Genomic DNA, 23,813 nt, shown 5'->3' with positions numbered 1-23,813 from the left:
TTTTCCTTGAGCGTTTTGCCCGAGCGTGGTAATGATAGCTTCCCAATCATTGCTGTTCTGGTTGGTGAACAGGTTCGCGTGACCGGCGCTAGTCATTTGGTTCACTCTGGTCGCAGGATAGCGTAGCAGGTGGACATTGACAACAACGAAATCTGAAAATTCTGAAAATGTCAAAAATGTGCACCGTTTTTGAGTATTTGACCGAGCTCCACCTCCTATTGGTGGCGTGCGTCTTGGTGTTGCTCCACAAATAAAGGGACCTACAGTTTTAAGCCGACTCCGAATGGCAGATATTTTTATGAAGAGCTTTTTCATGGCAGAAGCACACTCGGAGGTTTGCCATTGCCTGCCGAGGGGCGACCGCTATTAGAAAAATTTTTTCTTAATTTTGGTGTTTCACCGAGATTCGAACCTACGTACCCCGAATTCAGAATGGTAGTCACGCATCAACCCATTCGGCTACGGCGGCCACTAGGATCGTCCCAGCGAAAAAAAAATATTTTTTTAAAACTAAAAAAAACATGGGTTTCGTCGGGTAAAAAAAGGCCTATTTTCAATATTTTTTTTATGTAAAAAATTATTTATTTAATTCAATACATTGTGACGTCATTTCCGGTGACTTCTCGAAAAAAATGTGCGTCCGCGTTGTCAGCATCACTCCTGACAGGAGCATCAAAAGCGAAAAAACAAAAATAAGGATTTTAGTTAAGACCATAAATTCGTGCTTGAGCGAAGGAAGGAAAAAAAGTAAAAATTGGAATTTTGGCAGACATTTTTCCAAAAAACTGAAAATTTCGGTCAAATTTGCTTGACATTTTGTTATTTCGTTTAAATAGTTGGGTTTTATCGAAAAAAAACACTATATTTGGAAATTTTTTTCTTAAATATGGATTGAGCAAATTTATTAAAACCTTTTGTACATTATTAAGCATACTTTTAACTATATCCTGTAATTTTTTTATGCGGAAATACGTAAAAATAAGCCGGTGACAGGTCATGTCCGGGAACGTCTTGCAAAAAAAAGAGGTTGTCTGTAAAAATATTGATGGAATGGTTGCAATTTTCAAAACAAAATTTTAATTTTATTTGTTTGATAGATATTTTGTATGGATATAGAGGAGGAGGTAAATGGAATCGCAATGGAATAGGTCAAATTACATTTACACAAACGTGAAAAATGACGAAACATTTATCAAATGCATGAAAGATATCTTCAATTTCGATTGTGCATCAGACATTAATAAGTCAACGCCACTAAGAGGCAACATCATCGATTTGACTTTTCAAGACACTTCACACACGCAACACCCCCTTTCATTTCCTACTTTTTCTATCATCGTCCTATTCTCAACAGAGAAATGGTTCATTACCATGCACACAGGAAGAAGGCATATGCAAATACAAATGCGCATATACATACATATACATACATATATATGCTCACTCAAGTAGGAGAGAGCCAGATGTCGAACGTTGCCGAACGCGGGGGCCGATTGTGCTCTTTGTCGATCGTTCCGCGCTCTCGCTTGCAGTTTAAGCAAGGTAACGAAACATTAGTAAGATAACGACACATTTTTTCGTGCGTGCAGCCGGCTAAACGAATTATAAGACGTTATCACGTCAAAAACATTTTGCAGTGATCACTGTATCTCGGTCGGAAATTATCTGAAACCAAAACCAATTCAAATTTAGTCAAAGTATCATTAAATCTTTCCCCCAACGTTGTTCGCTTATTTTTTTCTTCGTTTAAAAATGTTTGGCAGCGGTCTAACGTGAAAACTTCTATTTTCAACGAAAATTTCCGCCATTTTTTGGGCGGAAAACCCACGTCATGTCAAAAAAAATTTAAACTACACGTTGGGGGGAGGCATTTTCAATGAAGAAAATATGTGCCAAATTTGGAATGAATCGGTCAAGTAGTTTTTACATGGCATTGATCACCGACTTTCAAACAGTAGTTTTCAGAAAACCGCGCAGCCTTCCCGAACGATCGCACCTGTCAGAGCTAAGACGCGAGACTAATTGGACAGTAACTCCAAAAGTTTTGCTTAAAATTTTTGAAATATATTCTTGAAATGTTAAACAATAAGGTAAGATAATTTATTTTTATTTTTGTTTTATTCATTTATTCGATTTTGCGAACCCTGTTAAAAAAAAACTACATATGATAAAATTTTTGCTGAATTCCTGAAAAAACTTCGTTGTAGCGAAATTTTCCACAAAAAACTGCTCTATGGAGATATAGAGATAGCGATGAAATTTTGAGCATGAAACCTTCAAATATGTCTAGCTAGGAAAAGCCTCTACATAACGAAGTATACTGCGTTGAGCCCACATTTTCAGCATTGCTTTAAATGAGTTATTTAGTGAGGTCAATATGCCTACGGTACAAAATTTCTATATTTAATTAACAAACAACCTAGCAGCATCACCATCGAAAGCTTAACACCGCGACAAATAAAGCTCAGCTTGAGTCGTTTGCTGATTGGCTAATGGATTTTAAATTTTGACATTAAAATAATTATTTCGTAATGCATTTGTTTCTTCTTCAAACATTCATACAGATTCCCATTTCACCGAACAGCCGCTACACGTTGTGGGTATCTTTTGATGGACAAAAAGGATAAGCGGTAAAAGGGACAATTTCGTCAACTTTAGGATTATTAATGAATACAAATTCGTGAACTGTAGCCGTAAATTACATGCAGATCAAAGATAAAAGTTAATAAATTTGACATTCATTTTTTTACTTAAGCCAGTTTGTTTGCTTAAGCCGGGATGCTTATGTTATTATGATTTACTCACAATGTAAGCATTTTGCGTTGTATGGAGGTATTGAAATTTGATATATAAGTGAAACTATAGATAACACGAGGGATTTGTCAAACCACTACAACCTCAGATTTCAGCTGATTAAAAAAAATTACTGGATTCACTGACACTAAGTTACTTTTCTAAGAGCATCCAATTTATATATTTACTTACTAGTGTACGAGGTGTGTTCAAAAAATAAGGGAATTTTTCAAATTCTATGAGCTACGTACATTCGACTTTCGATTACTAATTTTTTTTATTTTGTTTGGCACACTCGTCCCTAAGATATGTTCACGGTTTTAACAATATCGCATGTTTAGTTTATTTGTCAGAGACATAAATAAGACAAGTGTTTTGCGTGTCCGACGATTTTCTGCTATAGAAAAAAATATATCAAGGAAGTTGCATCAAATTTTGTGTAAAAAATGGAAGGAAGTGCTCATATACACGTGAAATGTTGACAGTGGCAGCAGTCTAATCACAATTAGAGAAATTGCAATGCAATCTTTTCGGAAATTTTGGGCATAAAGCGTGTGGCAGCGAGGTTCGTTTCAAAATTGCTGAATTTTGGCCAAAAACAACGTCCCATGAGCATCGCTCAGGAATTGTTGAATGACGTCAACGATGATCCAGACTTGCTTAAAAGGGTCATAATTGGTGATGAGTCATGGGTATATGGTTATGACATCGAAACCAAAGCCTAATCGTCCCAATGACCCAAGACCAAAAAAAGCACGCCAAGTTCAATCAATTGCAAGGGTTTGCTCATTGTTTTCTTCGATTACCATGGCGCAGTGCATCAGGTGTTCATACCACAAGGTCGTACGCTAAATAGGGAGTATTTGAGAGATTATTTGGCAACAACACCGTTATCATGCCTCAGCCACCGTATTCATCAGATTTGGCCCCCTGCGACTTTTTCTTGTTCCCAAGATTTAAGAGACCGTTTTGGGCCGATTGAGGAGGTAAAACCCCGAATCGCTAAAAGGGCTCAAAGACATACCAAAAAGTGTATATAAGAATTGCTTCGAGGATTGAAAAAAACGCTGGCACAAGTGTATTATATCTGAAGGGAGCTACTTTGAAGGAAATAAAATAGAAATTGGTGAATTAATAAATATTTTTTGAGAAAAATAAAAAGCACCTTATTTGTTTAACACACCTCGTATACTTATATTCCAATAGAACTATTCCCTGCAATCCAACTTTTCGCGTGTTAATATTTGCTTGCCAACATAAAGTTTTCCTCCTCAATTCCTTTCAAGGTTTTTTGAACCATTTGCTTATACAGGATATTGTGAGATGCCAGAAGTTGTGTACTCAAGATTTATTAGCGCACTCGATGCAACTTGCCCCATTTCTTTCATTACCATTTCCAACGCACACCTACACTCACCCCGCCCGAGTGGCTCTGTATTTTACAAAGTTAGTATTACGTCTTCAATTAGCGTCTTATTGTGTTACTAAATATTTTATGCAAATTAAGACGGTTTTAATGGATCAGCATTTACGACAGGCAACACAGCAAATATAAACGTGCACACATTCACACAAACACTGTATGGCTTTGCATTGAAATGGTTGCGACAGGTAACATTGACATTATTCGCTCATTCGACGCTCTACTGATCGGCTCTCTTACGTTTGCATATTGCATGCATGCATGTATGTATGTATGTATGTATCAACGTTTTTAACGGCTAGAGTCTCAGCTTTATCCTCACGAAGCTCTACTGCTCTTTAGCGCCTTTGCCTTTGCAGCTTAATGGCACAGCTCAACGACGGCGTAGTTTATCTAGGTCGTATAAAAGAAAATATCCTCCAGCTATTGCCTGCAATGAGAATCATCTACATACCCCCGCTACGCTCCCAACGCATCAGCATACGAATTTATAGTTGCAGGCAGTCGTCAGTCATTTGGTACATTTAGTTTGACAGTCTGTTCGGCGCTTGTTTGCCTTTAACGAGCACTTCTTAAAGCTAATAAGACAAAGAGAAGAAGTGAGAAAAAAGAGAAACAATAACAAACCTGTGCAGCTGTAAATGCTGTTCTTGGTGTTGTCTTATATTTTGGTAGTTGTAAAATGGTCGTAAATTACACTGGAATAAGAGAGGTGTTGGTTTAACTTAATTATGGGGAGACTAGCGGACTGCATGGCTTCCCACCTGAAAATGTGCATACGTGTGTGTATGCATGTAAATACCTTCGCAGTGATACCGTTGAAACTGTTGTGTCTGCGATTTATGACTGTTTTGTTATTCTCCATTCGTAAGGCGTAATTTACACTGATTTCAAGCATATTATTTCTAGGTTTTAAAATTTGTGACGGTTTATTTTGACAAAAAAGTTATAAAAAATTTTAGCGCGCTTGTCTAATAAGAGTGTTAAACTTATTTGCATAAAATAAATATTCAGCTTTGTTTTTTATTTATTTTATTACCTTAAAAGAGCAATTCCTCACAAAACCTATATATTTCAAAATGTTCCAGAATTTGAACTACAGGGTGGCTGATGAATTTTGCTACATTAAGAAACTTAAATAACTTTTTTTTAGGGTAAGGAATTCATTTATTTTTTTTCAAGTTGAAGGTCATTAAATTTTATTAAATGTAGCTTAACTAGTTTTAAAAATAATTGAATTTAAATGCCCCCCATGCTCGTTGACACAAGTGCGGCATCTTAGTAAAAAGTTGTTCATTGCTGCTTTGAGAGTTGCGACAGGAATAGCCGCAATTGTTGCCCGAATGGATTGTTTTAGTTCATCCAAATTTGTTGGCTTTGTTTTATAAACTTCTTGTTTACATAAACCCCACAAGAAAAGGTCAGGTGCAGTAAGGTCAAGCGACCTGGGGGGCCAGCGAAATTCGGAGTTTCTTGAAATCAGTTTATTGGGAAATTTTCGTCGCAACTCTGTCATAACAGTCTGGGCTATGTGAGACGTTCCCCATCTTGTTGAAACCACACAGAGTTGAAAGGAATTCTCTTTCGGCGTAGTTCTGGATAGAAAAATTCTTTCAGCATTTTCAAATAACGGTCTCCAGTAACCGTAACGGTGTGACCATTTTCTTCAAAAAAATAAGGCCCGACAATACAGCGTGAAGAAACCGCACACCACACTGTCACGCGAAGAGGATGCAATTCCGTCTCGTGGAGTATCTGTGGGTTAGAAGTACTCCATATTCGACAATTTTGTTTGTTCACATTGCCATTTAAATCGAAATGGGCCTCATCAGACATGAAAAGGCAGTTTAACATGTTTTGGTCTTCTTCCACCATTTGCAGGATCTTCTGGCAAAATTCCAAGCGAATCGGCAAGTCTGCTGTATTCAGTTTGTTAACCATTTGAATTTTGTAGGGAAATAAGTCTAAATCTTTGTGCATTATTGTTTGCAAAGACTGTCGGCTGACACCAAGTTGAGCAGATAAGCTTCTTGTTGAAACCCTTGGATTGCTTTGTATAGCTGCAGCTACAGCAGCGATCGTTTCCTCCGTCCGAACTGGTGGGTTTCGATGATAAGGCCTTCTTGCGACTGTTCCTTGCTCAGCAAAATTATTCACCAGTCTCATTATGGTCCATCTGCTCGGGGGATCGCCGCCAAACATCCGCCTGTACTCTCTCTGTACCAAAACTACGGACTCCAGTGCGTGATAGCGGCGGACTATCCAAATTCTTGTTTGCGTGTCCCAGTTATCCATTTTAATAAATTTTAAAGATCAATCTGCAAATTAAAACAAAAATGGAACAGATAACTTAAAAAGAAAAAAAGTTATTCAATTTTTTTTTGGTAGCGGCTTTCAACAGCCACCCTGTATTATCAAGTTATTCATTGTAAGCTTGCATCCTTATCAATTGTTTATCACTGCAATTTGTTAGGAAGTGTGTATGGAGTAGGGGTGTACACTTCCGGAATTCTACTGATTCTAGTATCCCAGTACCCCGATTCTGTCCCGAAACCAAGAGGTTTTTAATTTGTTAAACATCATATGAGCTCAGCCTGTGAACGATATGAAGCGCTACCTATTCAAAACACCATAACTTTTTTGTGTGAAATTAGTTTTTATTGATTTCAAAGACAAAATTGTTCAAAAATGATTACAATTTTAACATATATTCACTTTAGCTCGATATGACCACATTTTGCCTTGACTGTAGCCTTCAAGCGGCCACCGTAGCCGAATGGGTTGGTGCGCGACTACCATTCAGAACTCACAGAGAGAACGTGTGGTTCGGATCTTGATGAAACACCAAAATTAAGAAAAACATTTTTCTAATAGCGGTCGCCCCTCGGCAGTCAATGGCAAACCTCTGAGTGTATTTCTGCCATGAAAAAGCTCCTTATAAACAATATCTGCCGTTCGGAGTCGGCTTGAAACTGTAGGTCCCTCCATTTGAGGAACAACACCAAGACGCACACCAAAAATAGGAGAAGGAGCTCGGCCAAACACCCAATAAGGGTGTTCGCGCCAATTATATATATATAATATATATATACAGGCTGGCTGATGAAAGCCGCTACCAAAAAAAAATTGAATAACTTTTTTTCTTTTTAAGTTATCTGTTCCATTTTTGTTTTAATTTGCAGATTGATCTTTAAAATTTATTAAAATGGATAACTGGGACACGCAAACAAGAATTTGGATAGTCCGCCGCTATCACGCACTGGAGTCCGTAGTTTTGGTACAGAGAGAGTACAGGCGGATGTTTGGCGGCGATCCCCCGAGCAGATGGACCATAATGAGACTGGTGAATAGTTTTGCTGAGCAAGGAACAGTCGCAAGAAGGCCTTATCATCGAAACCCACCAGTTCGGACGGAGGAAACGATCGCTGCTGTAGCTGCAGCTATACAAAGCAATCCAAGGGTTTCAACAAGAAGCTTATCTGCTCAACTTGGTGTCATCTGACAGTCTTTGCAAACAATAATGCACAAAGATTTAGACTTATTTCCCTACAAAATTCAAATGGTTAACAAACTGAATGCAGCAGACTTGCCGATTCGCTTGGAATTTTGCCAGAAGATCCTGCAAATGGTGGAAGAAGACCAAAACATGTTAAACTGCCTTTTCATGTCTGATGAGGCCCATTTCGATTTAAACGGCAATGTGAACAAACAAAATTGTCGAATATGGAGTACTTCTAACCCACAGATACTCCACGAGACGGAATTGCATCCTCTTCGCGTGACAGTGTGGTGTGCGGTTTCTTCACGCTGTATTGTCGGGCCTTATTTTTTTGAAGAAAATGGTCACACCGTTACGGTTACTGGAGACCGTTATTTGAAAATGCTGAAAGAATTTTTCTATCCAGAACTACGCCGAAAGAGAATTTCTTTCAACTCTGTGTGGTTTCAACAAGATGGGGAACGTCTCACATAGCCCAGACTGTTATGACAGAGTTGCGACGAAAATTTCCCAATAAACTGATTTCAAGAAACTCCGAATTTCGTTGGCCCCCCAGGTCGCCTGACCTTACTGCACCTGACTTTTTCTTGTGGGGTTTATGTAAACAAGAAGTTTATAAAACAAAGCCAACAAATTTGGATGAACTAAAACAATCCATTCGGGCAACAATTGCGGCTATTCCTGTCGCAACTCTCAAAGCAGCAATGAACAACTTTTTACTAAGATGCCGCACTTGTGTCAACGAGCGTGGGGGGCATTTAAATTCTATTATTTTTAAAACTAGTTAAGCTACATTTAATAAAATTTAATGACCTTCAACTTGAAAAAAAAATAAATGAATTCCATACACTAAAAAAAAAGTTATTATTATTAAGTTTCTTAATGTAGCAAAATTCATCAGCCACCCTGTATATATAGCCTTCAAACGGTGCATCCATACTGGCATATTGTTTAGTCCTCACCTTGCTCTCCAAAATGGACCAGATGGAATAGTCCATCAGATTTGCGTCTGGAGAATTCCATTGTGTGGACGAAATGTAGTGTGGAATATAATTTTTTAACCATTCTTGGTTCACACGAGCTTTATGAGACGGTGCCGAGTCCTCTTTCGCACCGAACTTCTTTTTGCTGGGGGGAAAGATCGTGTGCATTTTGGAACTTGTAAGCCTTGACCTTGAGCTTATTTGTCAATATGCGTCGAATGCTGTCTTGCGCTATTTTCAGTTCTTTGGCCATTTTTCTTCCACTTCGACGTGGATTTCGTTCAAGTCGAGCCTTCACTTTCCGAACCATTTCTGGCGTTGTTGCGGTTTTTTTTGGTCCACCTCCATAGCGTTTTGCAATGCCTCCAGTATCATTGTAACGTTTTATAGTGCGATACCCAAACATTTTATTCACTTTGAGGTGACTGAGCTCGCGAACAATGGCTGGTTGTGATTTTCCAGCCAAATATAACGCAATCACACTATTACGTTTGAACTCCATCACAGAAAAATAAAATGGAACAAAACTGAGACACAAATGCTTTTGATGGCTTATAAAAAATATATTGAACTGTCATTAGAACAATTTTGACGTTGATGTCATGAGTTGTTTTACAGATACAAGCAATGTGAAGTTGGTAACACTTCATATCGTTCACCCGTATTGTAGTATTGTATTTTAAGTCACAGTTTTTATAAAAATTTATTCATTCTACTACAAAACCCAATATTCTATCGAAAAAATATCAGGAATTGTTCATTTAAAAAGCGACTCGACTCGTTCCAAGAGAATTTAATTTCTTTCTAAAAACTCATCGAAAGAAGGTGGCTGAAGACACGCTTGCACAAATCGATTCGGATCCAACGTTTATCCAGTTTACCACACCAGGTGAAGAGGCGTGCGTACATGAGTATGACATGCAAACCATGCTGAATGGCGCTATCCACATGAGCCATAACCCGAAAAACCACTTCAAAGTCGATCAGAAGTGAAAGTCATGCTACTCTTTTTTTTTTGAATATCATGTTGTTGTGCACTCAGAAGTCGTTCCGAATGGATCTATAGTAAATAACGAGTATTATTTGGAAATTATACGACGTTTGAGAGAGAATGTACGTAGAAAACAGCTCAATTTGTGGAAAGAAAACTCATGGATCTTGCAGCATGATAACCGTCTCACAAGGCTCATATTATAAACATTTTTTTTACGAAAAACCTGACAAATATAATCGAACAACCACCATTTTCCCCCACAACCACTTTTTTACTTTTCCCAAAACTTAAATTGCCAGTCCGCGGACGCCGCTTTGAGTCGATAGAGGCCATTAAAAACAATTTGCTGAACGAACTGAAGAAGATCTCTTCAAACGCGTTTAAAAGGTGCTTTGATAACTGGACTAATCGTTGGCAAATTTATTTTTGCTGCTGCCTATGGTGCCTTTTTTGAAGGCAACAAAATAATTTTTTATTTTTAAACAATTATTTTGTGTTTTGATATTTTCTTAATTTCTTGGGCTTAAACCTACATCTAGTGGGCTAGCAGAGGCTTCAAAAGACGCACATCAAATGTAAAGAACTGATATGTGATCACAAAGTTTTAGAGCTCCTAAACGTCTAAGTACAGGGTGGCTGATGAAAGCCGCTACCAAAAAAAAATTGAATAACTTTTTTTCTTTTTAAGTTATCTGTTCCATTTTTGTTTTAATTTGCAGATTGATCTTTAAAATTTATTAAAATGGATAACTGGGACACGCAAACAAGAATTTGGATAGTCCGCCGCTATCACGCACTGGAGTCCGTAGTTTTGGTACAGAGAGAGTACAGGCGGATGTTTGGCGGCGATCCCCCGAGCAGATGGACCAGAATGAGACTGGTGAATAATTTTGCTGAGCAAGGAACAGTCGCAAGAAGGCCTTATCATCGAAACCCACCAGTTCGGACGGAGGAAACGATCGCTGCTGCAAACAATAATGCACAAAGATTTAGACTTATTTCCCTACAAAATTCAAATGGTTAACAAACTGAATGCAGCAGACTTGCCGATTCGCTTGGAATTTTGCCAGAAGATCCTGCAAATGGTGGAAGAAGACCAAAACATGTTAAACTGCCTTTTCATGTCTGATGAGGCCCATTTCGATTTAAATGGCAATGTGAACAAACAAAATTGTCGAATATGGAGTACTTCTAACCCACAGATACTCCACGAGACGGAATTGCATCCTCTTCGCGTGACAGTGTGGCGTGCGGTTTCTTCACGCTGTATTGTCGGGCCTTATTTTTTTGAAGAAAATGGTCACACCGTTACGGTTAGTGGAGACCGTTATTTGAAAATGCTGAAAGAATTTTTCTATCCAGAACTACGCCGAAAGAGAATTTCTTTCAACTCTGTGTGGTTTCAACATGATGGGGCAACGTCTCACATAGCCCAGACTGTTATGACAGACTTGCGACGAAAATTTCCCAATAAACTGATTTCAAGAAACTCCGAATTTCGTTGGCCCCCCAGGTCGCCTGACCTTACTGCACCTGACTTTTTCTTGTGGGGCTTATGTAAACAAGAAGTTTATAAAACAAAGCCAACAAATTTGGATGAACTAAAACAATCCATTCGGGCAACAATTGCGGCTATTCCTGTCGCAACTCTCAAAGCAGCAATGAACAACTTTTTACTAAGATGCCGCACTTGTGTCAACGAGCATGGGGGGGCATTTAAATTCAATTATTTTTAAAACTAGTTAAGCTACATTTAATAAAATTTAATGACCTTCAACTTGAAAAAAAAAAAAAAAATAAATGAATTCCATACACTAAAAAAAAAAGTTATTTGAGTTTCTTAATGTAGCAAAATTCATCAGCCACCCTGTACCTAGAAAATTATAGTCTAACCAAATATGTTTCATAGAAATCAAATTATAGAAGCTCGAACTTACTTTTGGCCAATTTCATAGAAGAACTTTTTGTTCGTAATCACATAAAGAATCATAGTGTAAATGGCGCGGTGTCGTCAAAGCTTATATCATACAAATTACCACAGTCTAATATATTGCATTATATATATGTATGTATTGGGCTGCGAAATAAGTTCGTTGCGTTTTTACCGAAGACTTTTATTTAAACAAAAAAAACAATAATTATAAAAGTTAATGAATTATATATTCGCCTTTGCTGTTTATAACCTCTTCCCACTCTTGATCGAGATTTGTTGATGCTGTTCCGTCAAAAATCGCCTAGTCTTGGGTCAAAGAAGTTGTTGAGCCAGTTTCTAAGGACCTCTTTGTTATTGCCCTTCATATGGCAGGGAGCGGAAAACATAGTAATCGGTCGCTGCAAGATCCGGAGAATACGGCTGATGCTGAAGGACCTCCCATTCGAAGTCTTGGAGTACAGCTTTGACGAATTGTGCAACATGGGACCTGGCGTTGTCGTGAAGGTGTATGGTTTGACCATGTCGATCAGGTATTTTCAATAGCTTCATTCCACTCACCCACTTCTTTCTTTGCTTTATATTGATATACATGTAGGCAATATTTCTCATCTACCCTGACGATTCGGTACAAAAAGCGCTCTTTATGACCACATGTTACTCGATGGCGACCCAGAATCGTTTTTCCGCCTATTCACGACTGGTTTGGCGACCGTTCTCCTTCAAAAGTGATTTAAGACGTTCTTCAACGAATTCATAAGTCCTTCCGCTGCGGGACGTGTCATGGATGTCAAAGTCGCCATTTTTGAATTTCGCATACCATTTCCGTTCCTTCTTCATACACGTCGTAAATATCCTGGGCGGCTTGGGCAACTTTTGGACCTCGGGGAAAAGCAAAAAAGAGCAGGTATCGAAAATGTTGACTGTAAATAATCCCGAAACAGTTATATCGAATGAATACTTACCCTTTGCCAAACAGCAAACAAATCGTTGCAAAATAAAAGAAAATATAAAAACGCCATGGGCTTATTCCCCAGCCCAATACATACATATGTATGTATTCGGCAGTTGTGAATAACTGAAATTCGAAAAGGTATCCAAGAACCTTCTGGCTAATAAAATTAGTTAAAAGGTAAGACGCATCAATACTGCGTTTTTCATTCACCCATTTAGGACAAAATATTAGTTTCTTTCTGAGATCAGGACTCTTTATTTTACATATAATTTCTATACAAAGTACAATTAATACATGAACCGAGCCAACATCAATGCAGAAATTTCGTGAATTGGTTCTTTGAACATCAGGCTGGTTTTCAACATAAAATTATATTTCATACAGGATGGATTTGGCGTATATGGGAAGAAGAAAATCCTCAAGTAATTTTAAAAATGTGTTTACTATCTCTAATCATCAGAAATGTACTGTTTAGCCCATTCTTCTTCGTGTATGAAAATGAACTGTAACAGCTCTACTGTCAACGGGCAACTGTGTGGGCGCTATAGACAACTGAGTGAAGATTTTTTATGGCCTGAGCTTGAGGGAATAGGCAAAGAAGATCTCTATTTTCAAAGGGATAGAGCCACAAGCCACATAACACTGTAAAATATTGCATTATTGTGACCTAAGTTTTCCGATTGATTAATTCCACGTAATGGTGACATAAGGTAGTAGCCCGGTGGGACGGGTTCAAAAACTAAAATTTTTTTTTTTACATTTTTCGGAAGAAAAACATCTTAAAAATATACTATAAAAATTTCAGACAGAAATTTTAATTATTTTTAAAGTTAGCTAAAATAAGAGAGCGCGCCGTAGTGTGTATGAAAGCGTGTGACACGCCAACAGCAGCTGATCTGACTTAAAGACGCGTTTTTCTCAAAACCATGTTTTCGAAATTTCGGGGAATCACTGACCCAAAACTATTCAATCGATTTGGCTAAAAATTTAACCCGTTATTCTAGACACACATATCTAGATCCCGGACCTTCAAAACATCTAATTTTTTATTAATAAACTATTTAATTTAAACAATTTGTGAAGAAAAAAAATTAGAATTTGAGAACTTTTTTCACAAATCCGCCATTTTGTTTTTGCTTTTTTATTTTTATGTATATTTTAGGTTCGGGACCTAAAATAAAGTCTACAGAATAATAATCTCTTTGAATTTTTTATTTCAGATGACTTTGGAAGGCTGTGTGTTCCCCGAACGAACTCATCTTTTTTTTAAGCACTCCACTTTGATGTCAAAAATTTTAAACAAATTAATATAAAATTAACTTTAAAAAATTGGTTTTATATACTTCAAAACACCAATAAAAACATGTAAAAGCTTTAAAACGATCGCATTTTATTTTCTTTTTAAAAAAGATTCATGAAAAAACGTCGAAATTTCGGTCGTTACACCGGACTACTACCATAAGCAAGACAAAAACAGTTACAAACGGGGCTCGAACTTGAAAGACCCTCTACTACCCGAAAGCGGTTTGTGCCCTTTCATTAACAGTTACCCGAGACCCAAAAAAAAGTATATGAATACTGCGACTACCATGCGGAATCCACAGAGAAAACGTCGGTTCGAATCTCGGTGAAAACACCAAAATTAAGAAAAACATTTTTCTAATAGCGGTCGCCCCACGGCAGGCAATGGCAAACCTCCGAGTGTATTTCTGCCATGAAAAAGCTCCTCATAAAAATATCTGCCGTTCGGAGTCGGCTTGAAACTGTAGTTCCCTCCATTTGTGGAACAACATCAAGACGCACACCACAAATACGAGGAGGAGCTCGGCCAAACACTCAAAAAGGGTGTACGCGCCATTTATATATATATATATAACGGTAACTTAAATGCATCCTAAACACATGTTCTGTTGTTCTTCTACTACTAAATATCGTACACCTTACTTTCGTGCATATTTTTCACGAATTATATTCTAAATTATTTATTGCTCTGTGAATGTAGTTGACAGCAAAATGTTAACACAAACATTCATAATCGATTTATCTTTGTATCGAATTTATGTCAAATGCATGACGTGTTCATTGCGGAATCGTGGAGCAGAACAACACGCCACTTCCCACATACATGCACTTACACACACAAGCACAGCGTGGATGCCAAAAGAGCATCTCATTTTCACACCATTTGCAGTTACATTCAGATACTTTCTCGCCCTCACGCGAAGCTAAAGTTTGCGATTGATGAAGAACTGTGGTAAGTACAGAGATACACGCTTGGACAGCCTACTTGTACTTTATCCATGATTTAAGAAAAATAATAAACGAAAAAGCTCGCCACGAAATGCCAAAAGCAAACAATATCTAGAATCATCTTCGTGCAGCATGTCAAATGAGAAATTGATCCGTCAACAAAGTGCTCGAGCACGCAACACGAATAAAGCTTTACTTTTGATGTCATCCACTTTTCTGACCTCCTTACGAATTCTGTATCACTAAATACGTACATATACAGCAGTAATATTAAGATGGTCCACAAAAATTCAAAGTACAAAATATTTACTATGCCCAGAATATTTAATTTTTCTAGGTTGAAGAAGAAAAGACACGCATTTTTTATCTAGAAATCGTTTGAAATTTTTAAGTGCCGCGAAAGGACCTGTTTTTTCACAATTTTCGATATGAAATCGTTTAATATTTTACAAATAAGTAGGAAAGCGATATTGCTCTTAAAAAAATTAGCATTTTTTCTCAAATTTTACTGCTTTTTTAAATTACTTTAAAAATTTATAAAAATATCAATAGTTTTAATATTATATTTTAATTGCTAAAAATAATTGAGGCGACAGAATTAGGGAAAATTACTGTATTACATATTTATTGAAGTAAATGTTTATCATTTTCCATTTAAAGGACTACTTTGGGGTTCTGTAAAGAAATGTTTATACAAATTTTTCATTAAACAATTATACAAATTTTATAGTTTGATAATTTCTGAAGAGAAATTTCGTTTTACCATTTAATAAAAAAATTGGGAAAATAAATCCATTATTTTCTTAGAAAATGGCGAAAATATTTCGAATACGAAATATTAAAATAAATTATTATAAATATAAAACAACAAATATTACAAATAAAGGGTGGTTAAGTTTCAAGGGCCGGCATTGACTTTGAATAAAATACAATTTTTTTAGGAAATTATTGTCAATTTTCTTTATTATGATAATATTTGTATGATTTAATTACGCATAAAATAAAATATTATCACATGATCGTGGCGGCCAATTGACATCGCCGCGACGTAAGATTATTTGGCCATCAAATTTTTCGCGGAAAAGAGCCATTGTTTCGTTAGCTGTGTGACAAGTGGCACCGTCCTGTTGAAACCACATATCGTCCACATCCATATCTTCCAATTCGGGCCATAAAAAGTTCGTTATCGTCTCACGATAGCGAACACTATTCACAGTAACCGGCCTCATTTTGGAAAAAATACGGCCCAATGATGCCGCCGGCCCATAAACCGCGCCAAACAGCCTCTCTTTGTGGGTGCATTGGTTTTTCGGCAATCACTCTTGGATTATCATTCGCCCAAATGCGGCAATTCTGCTTATTGACGAATCCACTGAGGTGAAAATGTACCTCATCTGAAATTGAAAAATGTTAAATGAAATGCAGAAAAAAACTTGAGGTTTAGGTGTGGTTCACATTCAACATCGGCCCTTGAAATTTAACCACCCTTTATAAAAAATTTGTCATTGTCAAGATGATATTTCACACTGAAAAATTCTTTCGCTGATTTTTGTTTATTCAATTAGTTGTGAGGTACATGGTGTTAACAATGGCAATCAACAAAGAGAAGATTCGTTACATTTTACAGTTTTTCTTTGATAAAAGTGAAAATGCCAGCCAGGGCACTAAATTTGTGAATGGTGTTTATGGTGAAGATATCAGCTAATTAAGTGCAATTTTGGTTGCGTGGATTCCGTTCAGGCATTTTTGATGTTAAAGAAAATGTCGATAAAATCACAGAAATAATCGAAGTTGCCCGGCTTGTTGGTAGTCGTAGCGTTGCCCAGGAGCAACAGATTTACCATAAAGCAGTTTTATATAAAAAGTTTATAAAAATAAATTTTGTACAAAATTTAAGGGCTTCGATTTGTACGGTATTTGCTGGTAAAATTAACTATATTTTTGTAAACAATTAATGAAAACTAAAAAAAGTAGGTACTCAAAACTGGTAAAAATATCCCATGGGTGCATATAAAATATATGAGAATCTTCATTCATAGCTCCACTTAATATTTGCTACTACTAATTTGTACCATATTTCGACAGAGACAATACTAAGATTTGTCACAATAAAAATTCAGTTCTTAGGCCCTTTGTGGACCACCCTAATATGTCTGCATGTGGATATAGTATATGCATAGGTGCGTAAATAAAATATTTATTTTGTGAATTATTAAAAGTAGCACACTTTTATGCTGGCCGAACAATCTTGATAACGGTATACTTCAATCACCGTTAATCACGCGCACACGTCAATGAAACTACGCAACGACGAAGCAAAGAAACTAGGTGATGATGCGCTAAGGGGCAACGAACTGACGGAAATGGGGCCAATTTGGATATTTACTAGCGTTAATTGCACATTTTCACACCTAAGTGTAAGTTGGATGCACTACATAGGATTCATATGCTATAAATATCGGTAAACATATATGTATATATGTATGTTCTTCTGTGTATTTACACACCCATATACACATTTGTGTTAAAGTGCTCGCTGCTCTATTTCAGCTTTAAAAATTCTAAAACTGTATTATTGACCAGTTGCCCGCCAGTTACTAATTCTAATTTCACGTTCTGGTCAGTCGTTCACTGGTCATTGGCACTGATTTCCTTTGAAGTTAGTTATGTATACGTTGGAATACCATTAGAGTTAACGGTTAATATTTATTTGACTTCGAAATGGAATATGGTAAACGTGATTATCATTAGTTTTCTATTGACTTCATATACCTATGTATTGGTAAAATTTTTTCGACACCATTTCTAGCAGATTCGAATTCTACATAAAATTATAAGAAAAAAGTGCATTAGAGCTTAGCTCTAAATCCAATTTTGAGCCCTCCACATAATTTAATACAGTATACGCAATATTTTTCATACTAAATATTTTTGGTTCATTTTTAATAAAAATGTAGTTCATTCTATAACAAAATCCTTGTAAATCAAAGTTTTAGACTTTGTACAAGATTCCCTTGTTGAAGAACGGGTAGGAACGCAGAAATTGCTTTATATGCCTGTAAACGTATTCTTGGGGTCTTCAACCTAAGCATACATTATGGCTGTATAAGGCGGTTATACGCCCTATTTTATCGTATGGTTCGGTAGTTTGGTGGAAGGCTCAAGGGAGAGAGTACAATACCAAATTACTCGGCAGAATACAAAGATCAGCATGTTCCATGACCGGTCAGAGCAATCAGATCATGTCCTAGAGAGGCTCTCAATGCACTGACACACGTTATTCCAATAGACCTACATATTAAGAAAACAGCAACCATGAGTGCATTTAGGTTAAATGAAGCGGGTCGCTGGAGAGAAAAAACGTATGGTCATGCTAGTCTATTATTGCGACAAACTCAGTTAATCTCGGTGAGAACTGACTACATCGTCCCGACGGTAACATTCAATAGGAACTTTGCCACTGTCTTTCCATCTAAGGAAGAATGGAATAAGTGATTCTCTCTAAACAACTCCGATACTACAGTCTATACAGATGGCAGTAAAATGGGCTGCGGTATTGGAGCTGGTATATATTCTCACAGACTTAAAATTGAGAAATCTGTGCGTCTCCCTAATACCAGCACTGTCTTCCAGGCGGAAGTACTGGCAATTGGGGCAGCCTCTAGGCTACTAATCAGAGATTTCTCTTTTAAGGGACTGCAATCCAGGCACTGGGTTTGGCCACTACAACATCTAAAGTGGTGGAACAAAGCAGGAATAGCCTCATCATCTTGAGCGAAAACTATAAAGTTCCCTTAATCTGGGTCCCGAGACATCGGAACATTCAAGATAACGAAAAAGCAGATGAACTGGCAAGAGGGGGATCTGCCATGAACCACGTTCTTGCAGAATCGGTATTTACACCATTCGGTGGAGTCAAGAATGCAATTTCCCAAAAATACCCTCGAATTGCGGATTGTAGGTGGAAAGCCCAGACGAAACGCAAAATTAGCAGAACGTTATGGCCCACATACAACCTCAAGCAATCGTCGACATTAATAAGAATGAAAAGACGGAACGCCTGGAGACTAACGGCAGTCATAACTGGCTTTTGGTCTATCGGAGAACAAGCAGCCAAAATGGGTATCCCTCATAATACATACTGTCACAGTTGTAAACAACCCGAGAAAAAGGAGACAATCTTCCATTTCCTCTGTGAATGACCTGCCCTATGGAAGGACAGAATGTTAACCCTGGGCCAACCGCTGTTCGAGAATCTCGAACAACTGTCTGACTTAGACGTCAACAACCTAATAAGTTTCTTAAACCGCACAAACTGAATATAGACATGCGGAAGCGCTAGTTGGATTGTGGAAGAATCACCGCTTTAACCAACCAACCCAACAAGATTCACAAAAACTTTGTACAAGATTCACAAGAAAATTTAAAATTTGTAATCAAAATTTTCAGAGAACTGCAGATTTATAGCTCATTCAAATTAAGTATATTATAATGGAATAAAAGCTTAAAGTCGCTTAAAAAGAATTGATTTTTGCCAATTTGTGTTGCATTCGACGTTGAGATTTTCGCCCATGTAAAGTATCATACATGCTCGGATGGAGACGAAATTGTGTTTGATATTTATTTTTTAGTTAAAGAATCACAAGACGCTAATTATACGTAATTTTTTAACATTGTAATGGGAAATGTGACTACTAAAATGTGTGTAATTTTTTATTGTGAATCTTATAAAACTTGTAAGAAATAAAAAAGTCAATATATTTTTAGCACCATCTAGCGGTTTTTAAAAAACAATAAAAGAACTTCTTTGTACCAAAAAATATTTTTAAAGAAAATAGCATTCATAATACTTTAGAAATATAATATTAATCTCCACATTAACGTCAAGACTAGGGTAATTTCTTTTAAAGTTTAGTGGAATCCAAATTGACTTCAGGACTAAACTCTACTGGGCTTAAACATACTACTAATATTTATGTAGATTTCAATAAGAAATTACTCGCCCTAATATAAATATACTATATGAACTCATATGCATTTGGGTTCTTAACCTAACTCCAAGTAGGACATAAGTTCGAAACCAAATTCGGTTTTAGTCAAATAGGGTAACATGCTCGCTTTACTTAAAATATGTCTACCTCAACCACGTACCGAGCGTACAATAAGAAATGCCAGTAAAGATTTTTTAGCCATTTAATTTTATTTATATGTTTCAAAACTTCTTCTTACTCTTCTGCTTAATTGTCACACAAAACGCCCAAGCAAATTTGGTCTAGTCCGACAGAGCGATCGAGTCATTTATTCCTTGCGAAAATTTGAAATTTCAATTCAGGGTTCTGCCAGTTCTTTTTTCACGCCACAAGCAATTTCTTTCGAACACTCTTCTTCACATGAATTCCACTTTCAATCTAACTACAAATTTTAAGGGGTACAGCTAAATAAATTTTGGTATAGGCATGATAAAGTACAGGTAGACTGTAGATTAGTTCAAGAAACGGCCCTAAATTAGTAAATTGATAAAAAGCCGCAATATTATGAACAGTCATAGCAATGATTGAAAACAATTTTAGACAATTTCAAAGACTTTGTCTTAAATTATGTCACTTTTATCTTTTTCCTGCGCATACACTGAGTTGGTATCACCACTCAGATGTAGTTGTTTTTTTTTTGTGTTTATTACTTTGTTGATATGATTTTTTTTAACAAAAACTCCGTATGCAAATCCGATCTAAGTCATCTGAAAATACATAGCAGACCTTCGTATACATTTTAGTATGCTAAAATAGAGTCCTTGGCTATTACGTTTGTATGTACGTATGTATGCACCTACATGTTTACTTATTATTCCAATAGCTCTAAAACACAATTCGCCTGCGTTTATTTGCATTTTGCGCAGATATAATTTGCACTTTTTTCTATGATTGCATCTTGACTCTTCTCAACAACGGCGGACATGGCGTGCAACATTTGTTATATGCAAATTAACTGTGTACGTTCTGTTTGCCAAATTCCCTTAAACAACTTTACTAAATTTTAGCATAAATACAACAACAAAAAATGTCACCATAGCTCAGGCTCCTCCTCTTCATTCATGCATGCAACTAGTGAATTTTACAAACGGGTATGTCCTAGTAAGCGTTGTGTTTAGTTTCTCCAAGAAAATGGTCAAAATTGTATTAAAGTAAATAAAAAAAATTAGTACAAACGAGCAGAAAAGTCTGTAAAAATAGTTGCGAAAAAATGTAATAACAAATAAATATAAGTATTGCCATGCGGTTCGTTTGGAACTAGTTACAAACTAGTTGCCAAAGGACTAGTTACCATTTGGAGAAAAATTAGTAATTCCATACCAGAAATTAATTTCACTAATTTATATTTTTATTTATATTTATATTTATATTTATATTTATATTTATATTTATATTTATATTTATATTTATATTTATATTTATATTTATATTTATATTTATATTTATATTTATATTTATATTTATATTTATATTTATATTTATATTTATATTTATATTTATATTTATATTTATATTTATATTTATATTTATATTTATATTTATACTATTAAATATGTAATATCACACACATAGGTATAACATCCTTGTGTTATACTTATATACCATATACTTATACATATGTATTAGGGCGGGTCGATTTCAAAATCGCTCATTGCTCTGTGAAAATCGTATTCTAGGGATCAAAATAAGAAACTTTGCCGAAGGAACCATGCCTCTAAAACAAATTCTGATGTCCCCCAATTTGGGTCGAACGAAAAATCCCACTTTGACCCATTTAGAGTGCTGCAATCGAGTCCAAATGTGTGACCGACCCCCACTAACTTTGGACGGCCGATCCACCCATGCCAGTGGCACACCCCCTGGAACTCCCCTGGGGTGTTCCCCATACAATCATTTCAAAATATCACCATTTTTGGCCTTTACATGAGAAAAGAAAGTAAAAAGTTCGACCCAAATTGGGGGACATCAGAATTCGTTTTAGAGGTATGGTTCCTTCGGCAAAGGTTCTTATTTTGATCCCTAGAATATGATTTTCACAGAGCAATGGGCGATTTTTTTTTGCCTCCCCACAAAAGACACTAAAAGTTCGACCCAAATTGGGGGACATCAGAATTCGTTTTAGAGGTATGGTTCCTTCGGCAAAGTTTCTTATTTTGATCCCTAGAATATGATTTTCACGGAGCAATGGGCGATTTTTTTGCCTCCCCACAAATCGACCCGACCTAATATGTATATATTGTTAGAAGCCCGAGATGGCATTCCATGTCCATTGTTAACACGAAGCATCAATTTACTTTGGAATAAGTTTTTCCAAACACGTCGCTTCTTCGATGGCAATTAGTTACATTCCGATTATTTTTTTAACTAGTCGCTAAAACACTGGTTTTATTTAGTTTTTTACTTTTTAAAGTTTATATTTGAGTAAATTGCACCAGATTTATACCAGAAATTAATTTCATTAGTTCCCATTTTTCACATAGGTTGGGAAGGTAGAATGAATGACTGGTTCCGAGTTCGATGTCCATTATAAACACAAAGTATCCACTGGCCTCCCGTTAGGATAAGCTTCGAGTGCATTTCTAACAAGAACAAACTTCTCGTAAAAATTGTCTGTCATCTGGAAGGTACACAGAACCGTAGAGCTCAGTTCTACGAGTAGAACTATTTGCGGCGTGCGTCTTGTTGTTGGTGTTGTTCTACAAATGGAGGGGTATACAGTTTTAAACCGAATCCGAACAGTAAATGAGAAATTTTATGAACAATTTTTCCATAGCAGAAAGACACTCGAATAGTAGTCACGCACCAACCCCATTCGGCTACACGGCCGCCTTGATACATAAGAAGTATAAAATGCCTTACATTTTAAGACTTCCGCTAAATTGCCTAAAAAATATTAAGATAAGGACCAATTTGAAAGTATCTCTAATTTCCTTTATTTTTTATATATAAAATTACTTTTTCCAAAAAATCACCTTAGCTGAAAGAAGAGTTTAAGGGTAAAATGTCTGCGTAGAAATGTTTGAAAACTTTTTCTACGGAGTCAAAATAGTAATATTTACAAAAAAAAGATTTGGATCGTGAATGGACTAATTCTCAATGAAACGAAATGAGTGAGAATATGTCCTTGTAGTGATGCCCTAGTAATCTAAACCGATGAAGATTGGCTGAGTTATTAAAATTTTTGAAGTGAAAACTTCTTTAGAATCGTTGGGAGTGATTTGAGGAAAAGTGAAACGAAAAAAGCGACCAACTTGGCTACGAAGCGTTATATTATATGTTGATATAAAAGTAGCGACGAACTAAATAAAAATAACTTTTATTTTTTCTTGTGATTCGAACCAAGGATTTTGGATCGGAAGCTCACATTGCTAGCCGCTCGGCAATCGCGCCATGCTGTCGTCGCTGGCCTAAAAGTTATTTAGTTACGAAGCGTTATATTATATGTTGATATAAATAATTTTTGTGAGCGTGTAATTCTCAAAAGGTTTATTAGGTTTATTATTTAAAATGTATTGACTAGGTAGTGTGTTTATCAGCTTAACATCTGATAGATCCTCCATCGGAGGACAACAAATGTTAAAATGATTTTTGGAAATGGGCGGAGTGTTTTAGGGGCTTGCTCCACCTCTACCACGGGTTGGCCCGGTATTGCAGTACGGCCGGGATTTCGGCCTTGAATAAATACAAGCAGAAATATACTAATACATTTAGCTTTGGTGGGAAGAGACATAAATTTTTAATATATATGAATACAAGTAGACGAAAATGGAAGAAATTTGTAAGTCTGTTCCTTCGGTCCGTTTGGGTATTTTTTTTAACAACATCGAAACCAAAGCATTTGTATCATATTTTAGCTATCATAAGCCACTCGTATCATTTGTTGAAATTGAAAACATTGAGGATGAATAATGATAAAATGAAGAAAATAAAATATGAACTTTATAGCAATATTATAA

At 36.4% G+C, this 23,813-nt stretch overlaps 1 protein-coding gene and 1 pseudogene across 1 annotated transcript in view; both read left to right on the top strand.

The window, feature by feature from the left end:
- LOC129247799 (myb-like protein I) overlaps nucleotides 1-23,813 on the top strand; it is a 92,818-nt gene that overhangs the window by 2,482 nt on the left and 66,523 nt on the right. The gene's annotated exons all lie outside the window — the stretch shown is intronic.
- On the top strand, nucleotides 23,355-23,538 carry LOC129236556 (U2 spliceosomal RNA; annotated as a pseudogene).

The sequence above is a fragment of the Anastrepha obliqua genome, chromosome 1 (genome assembly GCF_027943255.1).
Source record: "Anastrepha obliqua isolate idAnaObli1 chromosome 1, idAnaObli1_1.0, whole genome shotgun sequence".
Classification (NCBI taxonomy): Eukaryota; Metazoa; Arthropoda; class Insecta; order Diptera; family Tephritidae; genus Anastrepha; species Anastrepha obliqua.
Note: the sequence above shows the minus strand (reverse complement) of the source record. Positions and strands in the feature narration are given on the sequence as shown.